Below are 15,752 nucleotides of genomic sequence, written 5' to 3' on the forward strand. Positions count from 1 at the left end.
TTTCCAAGCATCACTTCATACTCGGAGCCCTCCCTAATAATCATTTTACATTCCATGAACCTATGGAAAGCTTCTTCACCCTTGCCATGCCTCAATATCTCTTTGCATTCACCAATATATATATAAAATAACCCTTTGGAAGTACGCTTTGATAACAAACTCTTCAAGACAAGAATCATGCCCCAGGTGCACGGACACAGGCGCCTAGAATTCCATACACATGCCTAAGCATTATAATACATTATTGTGACCAGTTGCTTAGTTTACACAATTTATTCTACCTATTTCTACTAGAGCTCTGAACAAGTCACTTGGGGGCATTTAAACCAGAAGCCCTGGCCATGGACATTTTTTAAAAAAATGCTTGAGAAACCAATGTAGATGTCCAGCTGTAAGTAGAGAGATAAAGGTTCGGTGGAAGTAGCATTCCACATGGCTTTGTCTAGCCAAAATTATCTAGGTTTGCGTCGACACATGGTCAGGAAGGAAGCAAAGCTGCCTCCAATGGTTCCAGTTTTCCCTCGATAAAGAGACACACACGATAAAGAGACACACACGCACACAAGCACCTTTATGCTCTCTTAACAAAAGCTCTCTGCCTTTCATTGTAGACACCTTTATCATCCTGAACAGTGGGGCACCGATGCCTTTATTCTCTCATTCCTTACGCCCAAGCTGTCAAGCGCCAGCAATAATTGTGTTCTCCATTGGTCCTCTAATGTGCACCCACGAGCGCTGACAGCCCTTCTCTGACCCCTTTCTCACTGGCAGGACAGAGAGCCTTCCTGCGTAGCCACTAATTCAAAAGCAGGTGCATCAATTGCAGGAGAGGCAGGCGAAGCAGAGGGAACCACATAAGAGCAACAAGCCTGACCTCATCATATTGTCATCCAACAGAAGCATAATATGAACAAATTGCATAGGTGGGGTTAATTCTTCACCCCTAGGCTCTGTAGCCAGCATAAATATGGTCATGGCAGATCTGCCTTTCTGACCCACAAAAAAACCCACCAAGTCCTACAGCAATTTTAGGCGAAATGTCCCCAAAATGGGACAACTATAGTTCTGCAAGAGAAACCCGGAGTAAGAAATGCAACGCCCTCTGATCCAGTTGCCTGCACAAGGCACTTGTGAAACGGATTCCGAAAACCTTTGTACTGATCAGAAAGGAAACGGGTATCAACAAATGATGTCACCACAGGAAGCTACTTGAAACGAAGCCACCCACAAAAGTCCAAGCTGAAAAAAAGCAGCATAGAATGGAATGGCCTAGTTCTGGGATGAGTCAAAAGGTCGGAGCCAGATTAAGGTTGATGTAAAGACAATGGACCTCTCACCCCACTGAAGACATGTATAAGAGAGCCGGGGATTGTAAATAGCCACTCTTCTGCAGGGAGTATGAATTGGTCGAGATCAATTAGGGAATTTAACTCCTTCTCCCCCCATTTTAGGCCACAAAATGACTCACATATGTTTGAGTAGGTGGACTAGTATTTTTTGTTGACTAGTAACATAATGTATTCTTGCTAGGTTAAATAGATTTCTTTAGATTCCACTCTGTTCTACAGTGCCAGTGATACATCTAAAAAGTCATTGGTATTAACTAAGCAACACTGTCAGCAGACGGAGCTATTGTTTAACTGTGCTGCTTAAAACGATGACAGATGAGCAGAATGGAATGGATGGCTTTTAAGAGTTGCCTACCTAGTGGAAGGAACTGCTGCTAAGAGGCACAAAACAGCTAATCGAAGTCAAGTCCACTACAGTTGATCTCCCATGTATTTTTTTTTTTTACCATCATCATCCTCACTCCATACTGGGATAAAAAGGGAAGCTTACTTTCCCCCTCTGAAAAGATAGATAATAAGCAGCAAAACTTTTGCCACATCAATGAAAGAACATATTCACAAAATGAAGGGGACAGAAGAAAAAAAATGTACTTTCCTATCACAAAATATCCTCTAAACACCGTGCTCCAGATCAGATCCCACAGCCAAGTTGGCAAACCTTTCTAGCTATCCAGAGATAAATATAAGGTGCTTGCTTGCTCTCTTTTTTAAAAGGCCAGTATTTACTTGATACAATAATATGCAAACTTCCATATGACATGGCATTCTTAATCAGGAAAGATTCTGTGTCATTTAACAGCCTACATAATCCCATTCCTACTACAAATTTGTCTGATAAAAAGTCATTTCCTTTGCCTAATTTATACATCATCTTATACTGGAGGGATTACTGTCCAGGCAATCCACAGGTTCCCAGAGTCTGCTGATGTGGCCAAACATTCTCTGCATAAGGGGGATTTAGAAGAAGGCTTTCAGTCAGCCAGGAGGAAAGAAAAAGGGGCTCCTTGAAAATCTCTTTACTCAGTGAGAATTAAAACAGAAGTCATGTAAAAGGAAGCTTAAAATGTGCTGTTCCAACCCTGTCTGCACTCCTGAGTCCCTCCCCTGCTCCAGTTACTACTCCGGAAAGACTAGTTAAAAAACAGATTGCACTAATTTCTAGTTCTCCCGCTATGCTGATCCCATTCCTTCTCCACCAGCTCTGGTTAGGACTATATTGCCAGTGGGCCAAAAGTCCTGGACCCATCTTCCGACTCCCATCAGGTGGAAGGACACCTACTTTCAGAAACTTTGATTCCCAGCCTGAGTATTAAAATCCAACGTCCCCGCGAGAAAGCAGTATGAGAAGTAGTAACGGCAGCCCGGAAACTTGGGAGCTCTGTCCCCTCTGCTTTGCGCTCCCTCTTCACACTAACTCTGTCTCCACCCTTCACAGCCTCAGCCTGGCATGCTGTCAGCCATAATCAGAGCAAGCGTTCCCTTCCAGTAACTGTGGGCCAAATTCTTTCCATAACCAGGTCATCTGATCAGGCTGGTCGCCCTATCGCTCCTCTCTCATCCATGCGTCTTATGTAACATTTCCCAGCCAAGCTCGCACAGACAGACACAGGCTGTGCGCTCCCACACGGCAGCCGCCAGAGGGTAGGAGCAGCTACAGAAGCGCCTCCCGATGCCGCATAGCCATGAGTTATTGCCACACAGCAAATTGGAGGAACAGAGGAGTGGCCATGAAAGGCCGACTAGAACATTGTGTTCTTTTGGCTTCCTCTGCTGGTTCAGGAGGCTGCCAGCAGACTCACTCCCACAGCAATATGCTAAGTTGTTCTTCAGACAAAGAGGGACAAGATAATGAAGCAACGGCAGAGCAAAATGGAGCAAAGTATTTCCTGTTAGTCAGGGAAGCCAAGGAGGCTGGTGAAGGCCTTGCTTGCCGAGGTACGCGTTCCAAAATATTTGCATCCCATCTCAGTGGATGGGAGTGTCCCCCACCCTCCATTTCTAAACGGATCACAGCTGGATATCTGGATGGACAGAACATCAATCCCTGCTTGGCATGACATACGACATATGAAATGCTCAAAGCTTAAAAGCATTCCTTTTATTTTTGTTAATAGCATTTTTAACCAAAATTTGATTGCTATCTGCCTTGAAGGACTCATTGCTGGGGCAGGAAGAGAAGGGGTTAAGAAATATTTATGAACAGATAAGCCAATGCCTGAGAAACCTCCAAGTTGGGGTAAGATGTTATACATAGACTGAGTTACTGAAGGCACACAGCCCTCCTCCGCTCCCTTTTATACCACCCGGCTTCGGATGTTATTGTGTGTTTATGCTTCCAAACCAAAACTATCCACCCCGTTCTTTCAGCATTGCTCTTCTGGCTTCTCTCATTCTGAGAAGGTGCTGCCCCCTGCTGGAAGCACCCAGCCTGGCCCAAGCTGGTATGCCTGGCAGCGTGTTTCTGCAAGAGCGCCTCGCCCACATACGCATTTGTATGGGACATTGTGTTCTAGAAGGCCGAAGCGTAACTGGGGCAGCGCCTTGGAGGAGGGAGGAAGCAGCCCGTAGCAAAGGCGCTGGGAAATCAGGCTCTGCACGTGGCTCAACATCCTAAACACACACGCCCTGGGACCGTGCCAGTACCCAGCCATTAGCACCCAAGAGCAGAGTCACTGCTGCCCCACCCACTATGCCCAATAACCTTTCCCCTACTGTACACAGTAGTATTTGTGGCACTACTGTAAAGCTGTTTAAGCGGAGGGGCAAGGCCCGAAGTCTCCATGGTTCTGCCAGGTGGACTGTGCGGAAATGCATCCAACTGCAGGGCTCCCAATTCTAGTAATTTAAGTAATCCCACCCACCCAAAACACCGCCTCTTTTTCAGATGCACAATATAGTCCAGGACAGCTTTCTCCCCCCCCCCCCCCCCCCCCCGTCAGACAGGATTCCTTAGTGTTAACATTGCTAAACAAAGTCTGCAGGAACAAATAGTGCAATTTGCTTTTGCTATGCTGCCCTTCACATCCAGTTCTTGCTTTTGATTGTGAGGATGCCTCTGGAATTTCCAGCACTGTCTCGTCTTGTCCTAGATGAAGTCTCTTCAATTACCCCTCCACCCTCACAACTTCAGTTCCTGGATAAAAGGTAAGAGAGAATCAAGTACCTTCATCTGGATCACGCCTCGAAGAACCAATCGCCTGCAGGAACCCGTGAACGTAGCAAATCTATTTCCATGCCGGGATGTTAAGTCATTAGCAGCAGAGCTGTTGATGTTTAATCCCAGCACTGGCGGCTGTTAATTATAAATGATCCTGCGAAAGGGGCCTTGACCTGCTGGAATGCCTAGGACTCGGATGTTCTCGGCAATAATCCTGAAGTCGTTTTGCTCTCTGGAGCCTGCTCATCTCTGTCAAAAGTTAAGCCTCGCTTCGGCTGTTCTTTTACAGTGGCACAATTTGTCCCACCGTCTGCCTGGCCCGGTAGCACACCACGTATTGCAACGCTTGTCAGGTCTCTCCAAACCATCCGACATGTTTTCTGGGTCATCCAGTCCCTTCAGATGTATATATATTTGGGGGCAGATTTTTGAAGAATATACACACACATATAAATTAAATATTAATTTAGCCATATTTGGCTTCTGCTTTGGAAGAGCCCCAACTGCCTATCAGCAGCTAGAACTTCAGGCCAAATTCAAAACAAAGCTGAGATATACCTATACATACACACACACGTTTCCTTTCTTAATTTTCTTCTTCTTAAAAGGCGTTCTTCTCAGGGTGCACCCAAGCTCCACAATCTGGCTGGAATTTCACCATGAGGAACTACAGTTGATCTCTAGATACCAGAAATGGAAGCCCGAATGTGGGACCCAAAAAACCGACAGGAAAATGAACAAGAGGAAAGGAGAAAAAAACACTGCAAAAGGGTATGACAGCAAAGGGGGGGCGGACACCCAGCAACCTCACAGTCATGCTTTTAAATAAAAGGTGGGAGCAGGGGGAACATCAGGAGAAATAGCATTCAGACACACAATGCGGTTCCCTCCTGCTCCTCCAGAAAGCGTCGCCAGGCTGCTCTTTGGGGAAGGAAAAGAGGTTTAACTCCTTCCAGTAAAGTACTTGAGATGAGAAAGAAACCACAGATCAACACTCAATGCCTTTACCAGGAGCCTTAGGGAACGAAAAATGGGCTGGGAGGCGCCTGCGTTACAGGAGAGCCTTCTGAGGGATTGGGGGAGGGTGACTGGGGAGGGACTTTCCCCATTTGCTTTTTGTTGTCGTGGGCTGGTTTGCTAGTTTGGGCTTTTAAGATCAACCAAGGAGGCTCAACGCAAAGAAGGAACTATTTCAGTTCTATGCTATACTGAATGCAAATGCCTCAACTATTTCAATAGGGAGAGAAACATATTACCGTATTTCTTCGATTCTAAGACACACTTTTTCCCCCATATAAACATCTCTAAAAATGGGGTGCGTCTTAGAATCGCGGGTGCGTTTATTATTTCTTAGAATCAACACTTTTTTTCTGTTGGTGCTACAATCGATGGCATCTTAGAATCAAAGAAATGCGGTAATACAAGAGAGGAGAAATCCACACTGAAGGAGGTTTGAAAGAAAGTTGGAGATTCTGACTTTTCCCCACCTCAAATAGTTTTGAAATTTTCTCAAGCAAGAGCCATCGATGAGTCCTTGCGCAACTCTCATTCCAAGAGGATGCGTGCAAATTCCCAGGAAGCTCTTCTTTACTAACTACTCATGGCTCTACTTGGATATACTTCGGTCCAAGAGAAAGGGATTATTATTATTATTATATTTATTTGTATCGCACCTTTTGCCCAATGCTGGGCCTCAAGGCAGCCTTACAAAGTTTAAAACATACATTGGGGGAGGGGGGAACAAAACCATAAACATTTAAAATACACAACAAAATTATAAGACATTAACATAGATGGAGGGCCAGATTATTCTCCAAAGGCCTGCTGGAACAAACAAGTTTTAGCCTGCTTCCGAAAGCCCATCAAGGAGGGAGCCAGCCTAGCTTCCCCGGGAAGAGAGTTCCAGAGCAGCCACCGAGAAGGCCCACTCCCATGTTCCCACCAAGCACGCCTGTGAAGATGGTGGGACTGAAAGAAGGGCTTCTCCAGAAGATCTTAAAGCACGGGCAGGCTCATAAGGGAGAATACGGTCTTTCAAATAACCTGGACCCGAGCCATATAGGGTCCATATACCGTGCCAAGTGACTGCAGAGCAAGAACAAGCATGAGTTTGGGCTCACTTAATTGTTTGGGGGAATCCGAGCAACAACATTGCTGCAGCTAAGGAGGTATGGACTTGATTTGTCCCTTGGAGGGTAGTTATCACTAAGACGTCCATGGAAACATTGGGACAAATAGAACACAATATGAATAACTTAGGGTAATGAGTCAGATACGATATTACTAAACACTAATAAAATTGATCTGACCTCAACTATTGCAAATTTTAACTTTCTTAATATATGGCTATATTTCTTTGACAGACTTTTGGTTACCCAACAATTGGATCTGTCTTGTATCTTTCCTCCTCTGTTATTAGGCTGAGATGTATTTCCCTTTGGATACCACTGTCTTGGATTTTACCTATAAAAATACCATTTTATATTTAAATTTTATGCACACATGTGATGTCTTCAAAATAAACAGAAAAAATAAATAAACTGATAGCTTGTTTGAGTGTACATGTGACAAGTTTGTCAAGACATATTCAACCACCATCACCTTGAACGTTATGGATCTCTTCTCTCCAATCCATGGTCCTGGACAAACATTAACACTGTGCAGCAAAACAGGTGAAGCTTGATGATATAAAGAGTCATCTCCCAAGGAATATTACATGAACACAAAACCCCAAGCAGCCCAGCAGGTCTCTCTGCAAGGCGCTCTTTTCCTCTGAGCGCTTATTACATAATTGGCGCTGAGGAATTGTATAGCACTGGATATTCGCTAGCGTTATCTAATCACAGAGTTCTTACGAAAGACGCACGTAGGCACATCTGCCTGCCCAGCTCAAGATAAAGCTATTTCCCAGAGTTCCCGGTATTCAGGGGAAAATTAGCCACAGCAGACAATCAGCTCAAAGGAAAAACATTTAGGATTACAATTGATGCCGTGCGAATCACTTAGAGCAGCTTCAACATTTCGGAGTAACAGGAGACTTCTAGAGAGATTTTTTTTCTGTTGAATAAAACAGTGGCCAAGTCAGAAAAACTACTGATGCAAACTTTGGAACCATGAAGGCACAGTTCAAGTGGTGGATGTTCCCCCAACCCTAGAGATCTCCTAAAGAAACAGGAAAATCATCCCAAATGCTGCTTCAGTTTTTACAGATGACTCAAGGAAATGCACTAAACCTAAGCAGTGTGTTCTCACAGGTACCAGACTGTGATGTGAGTAAGTGTCCTGATTTAACCATGTTCTCATTTTATTTCCGTTTCCCTGTATTACTCAGCAGTTTCCTGTTCCTCCTCCCTTTATATTTCCTTCCATCCCTTATGGCAGGGCTGGTGCAACTTATGACCCTCCATATGTTATTGGACCACAACTCCTGCCATCTCTAATCACTGGCTGGGGCTGATGGGAGTTGGAATCCAACAACATATGGGGGCCACAAGTTCCCAACCCCTGCCTTATGGCAAGCCATTCCTATCTACCTTTGAAGAATTTGTCTTTCATTAAACCTCACACATTTCCTGAACAAGTCTCCCCCTCCCCACTTCAGTCCCATACCTCCATGAACACAATACTTACTAGAGGACCTCTCCTTGTTTCCCATGGGCAAGTTTCCCAAGGGGTTTCCAACTCCTACAATAGTTGGCTTTCTCTTCCCGTACACCCACATATCCACAGCCTTTCAATGGCAGCCCCAAATGTATGCTATATTCTCTTTCTTCTGTCTCCTCTAAACCCCCCCCCCCCAAATTCTGCCCGGTAATTTTTTATCCTGCTGGTTTCCTCAATGCAAACCCCACCCACTCCATTCCGGTTCTTCACTTCATAAACTGTCGCCCTAGAAGTGTAAGACAAATTAAATAGGGTTGTTTAATTTATATTTTTATTTAAAACAAATTAAACGTTCCATAAAACTAAACTGTTTGGGCTGAAATGATAGAGACATTACGGATATGCATGCATGCAGCAAGCCCTGGAATGTCGCTTCAATTAGTCACCAGATTAATTTTATATACCTTTGAAACGGAAGGAGGAGATGTCTTCACCAACCCTCCACACAGAGGCTCAGTTCTCTACATAGTTGCTTCTTTTCCAACTCTACCCCATCAACCTCTGCTGAACGGGGGGGGGGGGGGGATCCTTTATGTCCATCCCAATTCCTTTACCCCAAATCTTTCATTCCCCTACTCTCCTTCCTTTTCCCGCCCATAGATCACCCCAACCACCTGTGTTGTGTTCTGACCCTCAACCCCTTCCCCTCCCCAAACACCAACCCCTCCCCCCACCCCAGATCAGACTCCCTTTCTTTGTCCCTACCCCCTTCTTTCTTTCTCCAAAGCCCAAATTACACTGCCTGTTCCTTCCCCCGGGTCCTCCTTTCTCCTCCCCTCTGCTCCATCTTAACTCCACCTCTCTGGATTTTCACTCCCCAACACTCTCCTAAAATAATAAATAAATAAATAATCCTTTGCGCGCATCATTTTCCCCAAACCCTTTCCCACCTGGAAACCACACCCCCCCCCAATCCCTCCCACTCAGTTCACCTCTCCCCTGGCTGATTCCTCCAATTACTACGTCATCCTCCCCCACCCTATTTCTGCGTTCTCCTTTCCTTTTCCCTTCCTCAGCCCCCTCCCTTTATTCCTCCCCCACTGCAGTCTCCCCCCCACTGCTGCCTGCTCCCCCTCCCTTATCCAAAACCCAGATCTGCCCTCCTCCCCCACCCAAATCACTTTGAAGCCCCCCCCCCACACACACTCTCCCTTTCTGCCCCCCCTCAAAATTTCTCCCCCTTGCCAGACTGGCTCCCAATACCCTCTGCCTCTCCCCTCCCCCAGCCCACTTTTCCACAATCCTCCCCTCCCCCTCCTCAGTCCCTGTATCTCCATCCCCGCTCTGAGCGCCTTGACTCCCCGGCTCTCCCCGTCCCCCCTCCCCGCTCCTCAGGTCGTCATCCTCGCCCGCCCCAACCCCGTGTGACTTATGCCAGGCCTGACCCCTCCCCTGAAATCCCACCCAATCCTTCCCCCACCCCCCTACCCACCCCCAGCGCCTGCTCCTTGGCTTCGAGCCCCCCATCCCGACCCACTTCCTCCACTCACCTCCACGGAGCTCCCTTCGCCTCTTCTAAGGCTTCCAACCGACTGAGCTTGCCCAGCGCGCGCCCGACTTCAGCACCATGCACCCGTCCGCGTGAGCCTGCCGCCACCGGGGCACGCCCCCTCGCCGCCTCCTTCCAATGGCAGCCGCTCTGCCCGCCCCTCATTGGCCTCTCCTCCCTTGACGTCTTCCTCCGGCAGACCGTTCATTGGTCGGCCACCGCCGCAACATGCAAGGGGCCGCGTGACAACCGGCCGAGGCCGAACCGGGCGGGGCACCTCCGCTGGAGCGAGCGTTCCGTGTTTCCCCGCCCCTCTTCGCCGCCGATTGGGTTGTTCCGCAGCAGCATGCAAGAGTCCGCGTGCCTTGGCCGCGCCCTCTCCGGGCTCTTATTGGCCGCGCCCGCCAGGCCCGCTCCCCATTGGTTCGCCCGGACCCAGCCTGCAGCCAAAGGGAGTACACGTGCGGAGAAGATCACGCGGCCGCTGCTGCTGTGGATGTTTACACTTTGTGGGGACTGAGGGGCGGGGCGAGAACGGGGGCGGGGCTTCGAGTGGATTGCCGTTGATGAAACGGCTGAGGGAAAAATGCTGGGATAGGAATATTTTCTAGATATGAGGGAAATATCTTTACTTAGAAATGGGAAATAAAAACCTGACGGGGTTACCTCAGTATACTGTAGAGATCCCCTGTTGTTTTCGTTTTAAAATTATATACAACTACTCCATTATTACTATTATTTATTACATTTATATATTGCCCCATAGCCGAAGCTCTCTGGGCGGGTTACAAAAAAACCTGAACATTAAAACCAAATATACAAAACTTAAAACCATACAAAGCATAAAATACAGACAATACACACACATATATTACAGTAAGTCCGTTGCAGCCATAAGCAACGAAGAGACTTGTGTGACACTTTAAATGCTGACAGATGCACAGCGTCATTCTATACAACTATTCAGAAGTAAGCCCCATTGAGTTCAAGGGTTTTTTTTTACTCCTGAGTAAGCACGTACAGGTTTGCGCTTCTTGGTGGCTGCGGATCTCCCCGCTGAGGGAAGCCCTCTCTGCTGTTCTTCTGCCACCAAAGATCTTTGTATTCAGTCCTTTGGGCTGGATGCTGTTACTGCCTGAGTTTTTAATTGTGTTTAATGCGTTTAGTTATCTTAAGTTCTTTTATGAACGTAAGCCACCCTGAGTGCCATTTTTCTTGGTAGAAATCAAACATTTCCACTTAACACTTGGACCTATGTTGTCATTATGGCTACAATGCTTTATCAATAAATCAGTTGGCTCCATCAATTAAAACCCCTTCTAATCAACTAAAAAAAGTACCCCTGCTTAAACAGGTAGCAAAGGTTTTAAAACAGAATTTAACTTTTAATACCAGTATTTATAAAAACTGCAGATGGCAAGGAGAGAATGCCTCTTAGTCTAACATGATATGAGATAGGTGTGTGTTGGACTCCAGAGATCTGTCATATCTTTGTAGTTTTCTGTTCCTTTATGGAAAAAATAGGGGTCTTCAAAGATGAAAGTTGAAACCAGTTCTCAGATCAAAGTTCCTCACATGATACGAATATGCAAAGCACTATCTGAAATCCATATTTCCTACTATATGCAATGTTCCAAGGAGACTTCATAATTTCCTTCTTTTCTTCAGTAATTCATGAGCTCATAGTTCTGCATATTGATACCCGGTGGGGTTCGTTCAAATGTTTAATCCTTCATGCGAATCTCACCATTTTATGTTTAATTATTATTATTATTATTATTATTGATTTATTTATTTATTTATATAGCACCATCAATGTACATGGTGCTGTACAGAGTAAAACAGTAAATAGCAAGACCCTGCCGCGTAGGCTTACAATCTAATAAAATCATAGTAAAACAATAAGGAGGGGAAGAGAATGCAAACAGGCACAGGGTAGGGTAAGCAGGCACAGGGTAGGGTAAAACTAATAGTATAAAGTCTGCACAACATCAAGTTTTAAAAGCTTTAGGAAAAAGAAAAGTTTTTAGTTGAGCTTTAAAAGCTGCGATTGAAGAAAAACGTTCCTAGTCCTTATGAAGCAGCATTTGAATAATTAGAATTTATGCACTACCAGAGACCCAGAAATAACTGTTTATAATTGAGGTCAGTCCTATCTGTAAGAGGTAGCAAGACTTATTATTACTATATTTATTTATATCCCACCTTTTCCCCAGTACTGGGACTCAAGGCGGTTTACAAGATTAAAACATGTACAAATTAAAACATATAAATATAAATTACAAAAGTTAAAATAGAATTAAACCTACAGTAAAATTAAAAACATTAATTTTTTAAAAAAAACTATAACAGGTTAAAATGGGGGGGGGGGGGAGGAGAATCCAAAACATTAACACAGGTCCAGTATAGTTCCAAAAGCCCGCTGAAACAAAAAAGCTTTTGCTTGCCTCCAAAACTGTAGATCAAAGGGAGCCAGCCTAGCCTCCCTGGGAAGGGAGTTCCAGAGCCTTGGAGCATCCACCGAGAAGGCCCTGTCCTGCATATCCATCAGGCACGCCTGGGATGTTGATAGGATAAATGGAAAAAGCCGCATGAATTCCCCTTTTCTGTTCTTTTTACTTTGGTTCCTTCCTCCACCCCATTTCCCTGCAGGTTTTGCAGCTTCCTTTCCCGCACAGCACTCCAGCCTGGCTGTGATCAGGTCCTTAGCTTCATCATAAAGCACGTTGAACCCCTCCCAATTCCCCATGACAGGAGGCATTTAGACTGCTACATGCCATCTCCAGTTTAGAGGCAGGCTTATGCCTGCCATAGGGAACGTCGCCCTGCTTGTGGGGCCAGAGAAATCACAACACAGAAAGATGGGTCATGAGGTGAGTACATTTTGTTCCTGTCTGACTGTCATTATTTATAGCCAAGCTTCAGGGCCTAGCTGTTCTCTGCCACCCACACCAACTAGAAAAGCAGCTTTCCCGATCCTGCAATTGGAGGGAGCTACAATGACTCTTCCCTGTTCTACATGCATATATGCCAAGCGGGAGCAACGCTTCATTCATCAGACAGATTCTGCAGTATCATATTATTCAGGCAGTGCATGGCAGAATTTCCTAACCGAGACATAGTTCTGCAGTTCAGACAGTCTGAAGCCAGGAGGAAATAGTGTGAGGGAGAGTTATGGGGCTGTCCCCTCCCTTCTTCTGCTGTGTGCCCCCCCCCCACTGCCCCAGAGGAATGAAGGAGACCCCTCCCTCAAGGGGCTATGGGGGTCACCATAGCAGGGGATCTGCCGAGGGCAGGGCAGGGGTAATGTGTTCATCTGTGCAACTATGCTTAAAGGTTTTGCTTTATCAAACTACACCCAAAACAAGTCATCAGGTAAAGAATAAGAAAATTGCTTGACTCACGCAGACCTAGTACTTTATTGCTCAGTAGCCGATTCTCTGGGCTCCCTCCCATCCAAGTCACTCCTCCCCCCTCCCTCCCAGCTACTGCTCAACCCCCTTACCTGCCAACCTACGGAACTTACCTGAGGCCTCCTCGCATGCTGGCAAGCTGCAAGGCCTACTGGGAATACATTGGCATTTCCCCACCGCCCCCAGCTGCTTCCCCCTCCACTGGTTCTGCAATGATGTTTCAATGCTAGCTGAATCAGCTGTTTATATATCCTGTTGCTTAGCAACACAAAGTTCTTTTCATAGCTCGGAACCTCCAGCATACAAAGTTCTTCTCATAGCTCAGAACCTCCAGCAAACAAAGTTCTTCTTATAGCTCGGAACCTCCAGAGTTCAAAGTTTCGTGTCATGCACCACCTTCGTGTTTTATAGAGTTCCTGGTGGCGAGGGCTATCAATGGTTACTAGGCCTGATGGTTGTGTGCTAGTATCTCCAGTATTTGAGGCAGTAAGCCTGGGTGCACCAGGTGCTGGGGAACATGGGTTGGAGGGGGCTGTTGCACCATGTCCTGCTTTGTTGGTCCATGGTTGACGGCTGGTTGGCCCGTGTGAACAAAGTGCTGGACAAGATGGACCCTTGGTCTGATCCAGCATCAGGGCTCTTCTTATGTTCTTATATAGAGAGATGGTTCTTCTAATAGCCTAACTTTTGTGATCTCACTAACTGCTATCCCGGTCACTTGCAACCTCTACTCAACTAATTCCCTCTCTTCTAACCAAACATCTGCCTCAGCTCCTATTCACTAACAGGCTTGCCCAATTGATGCTAACTTTACCCTTTATTCCATTCTGCCCCTGCCACAGCCCGTTTCATCCTCTTCCCTCAGATTCTTTCTTGATCGAGATTTGGAGCTTTCTGCACATTTCCCCTCTTTCTTTTCTGCTTATACTATAACCGAATGTAAACTGCCCCATATTTATCAATACATTTGTAGCTTCAATCCCATTTGATCGATTTCAACCAAACTTTGCATGACGATTCAGCACTGCAACAAGTTTTAATCATACAAAAAGTACTATAAAATAGCAATTAGTAAATGAATAAAATAGGCTGAAAAGCAAAATAAATACAACACACAGGTAACTCAATGGCAGAGGCCATGCGTAGGGGGTGCCAGTGACATAGCTTCACTCAGATGGCCCAGTCACAATGTCTTCAACTCAGACAGGTGTGAAAGACTTTGTCGTATCAAACTACGGGCTCTTTCCAAGCTGGGCAAAGCCAGAGGTGTTTGCTAGTGTGTATGTTTTTGGTTTGATGTACCAAAGCAATGATTTATAAACTCATTTTTTTAAAAAAGCCCCAAGCCACATGCTTTGGGTGAAGACAAAAGCGCAACACCCCCCTCAAAATAATCAGGCAGTTCCCTCCCCATAAGCAGGTCTGTCCTTGAACACTTCTCAGAGCCTGCAAGCACATCACAGGGGGCCTACGGGCAGTTTGATTGCTGGGGGATCACATCAGTGCTCAGAAAGCCGCACAATGGTTTTCTGTGGACATGTGGGGGGGCAGCAGCCAATGGTCCCGTTGCATCAATGCAAATTACATTGCACTAGCGTAAGAGAACTCTAGTACATCAATAGTACTGGCTTGCACAGTGAGATGTCCAGAAAACCTGTTGCGCAAGCTAGCGCTATTGCCAGTGCGCTAGAGATCTCTTACACTAGTTGTTTTGCTCTTGAATATAGACTTTACGGTTTCTCTGCAACCGCTGGTAATACAAGTTGGTTAAGCATTTTAAAGCAGTCACAAGTTGACGTTGCTGATATTGAGCGCCGTGCCACACTCCAGGTTTTATTACAAGTGTGTACATCTTATTGATTTCACTGGGAGAGTTCAGCAAAAGCACTCAATTTTTTCTATGCTTGATTAGTGTTTGAAAGCAAAAAGAGAGAGGAACCCTCACTGTGAGACTGCAAAGAAAGGGAAAAGATCCAGCAACGCTCCTGAAGTTGAGCGCTCCTAAGTTAACTGCTCGTAAGAGTTGTTAATTACAGGTATTCAATTCCTACTGAATTGTATGGTTTGTTAGTCTCTGATATAAAATGTGAACAATAATTCTGTACTTACTTTTATTCCTGCAGATTAGAAATCTTTACTACAATTTGGGACACAGGGTCCAACATCTCTCTTCAGGAAGGTAACCATTACCATTCCTTTCCAAAGGTTTGCTTACCAATTACTATAAAGGGTACAGCCCATGGGATTCATAGTGGAGATCAATGTTTACCAATGTCCATTTATTTGTCTGTATTTCAGCAGTCTACCATGGGGGTTAGAACCTAAAGCCAACATGCCAAGCATATATGTTTATATTAGGATGAATGCTTAACTTTTGAAAATAGAAAATGTGCATTACTGACAAAGGTGGAAATGGTGCATTCAATCCGGAGTATTTATAAGTTTTCCTTTGTTTGTATTCTTTCATGTTTGTGACATGTTTTTGTCTTTGTTAATCAACAGCAACTTCGCGGTTTATTAAATGTTTGCTAAACGTCCATTGACATTCATTATATGACTGCTGGCTAGGATAAATCGTGTTAAGGGTTTTGTATATGCTCAGCACATTGGGTTCCCTATATTTTGTGCGCTCAACCTATGGAGTGTTGGTGCATCTTTTCCCTTTCTCGGATTAGTGTTTG

The 15,752-nt window shown here is 45.4% G+C and overlaps 1 protein-coding gene across 3 annotated transcripts in view; it reads right to left on the minus strand.

Annotated features, from left to right (window-relative positions):
* Positions 1-9,742, minus strand: part of PER1 (period circadian regulator 1) — a 34,636-nt gene extending 24,894 nt beyond the window's left edge. Inside the window, exon 1 of one of the 3 annotated variants that reach the window (XM_063138394.1) lies at positions 9,660-9,742. The gene's annotated coding sequence lies outside the window, so the exon portion shown is untranslated. The remainder of the gene's footprint in view (positions 1-9,659) is intronic. The other 2 variants (XM_063138392.1, XM_063138393.1) reach the window with 2 other exon arrangements.
* Between the last annotated feature and the right edge of the window lie 6,010 nt (positions 9,743-15,752).

Source organism: Elgaria multicarinata, chromosome 11 (genome assembly GCF_023053635.1).
Source record: "Elgaria multicarinata webbii isolate HBS135686 ecotype San Diego chromosome 11, rElgMul1.1.pri, whole genome shotgun sequence".
NCBI classification, from domain to species: domain Eukaryota; kingdom Metazoa; phylum Chordata; class Lepidosauria; order Squamata; family Anguidae; genus Elgaria; species Elgaria multicarinata.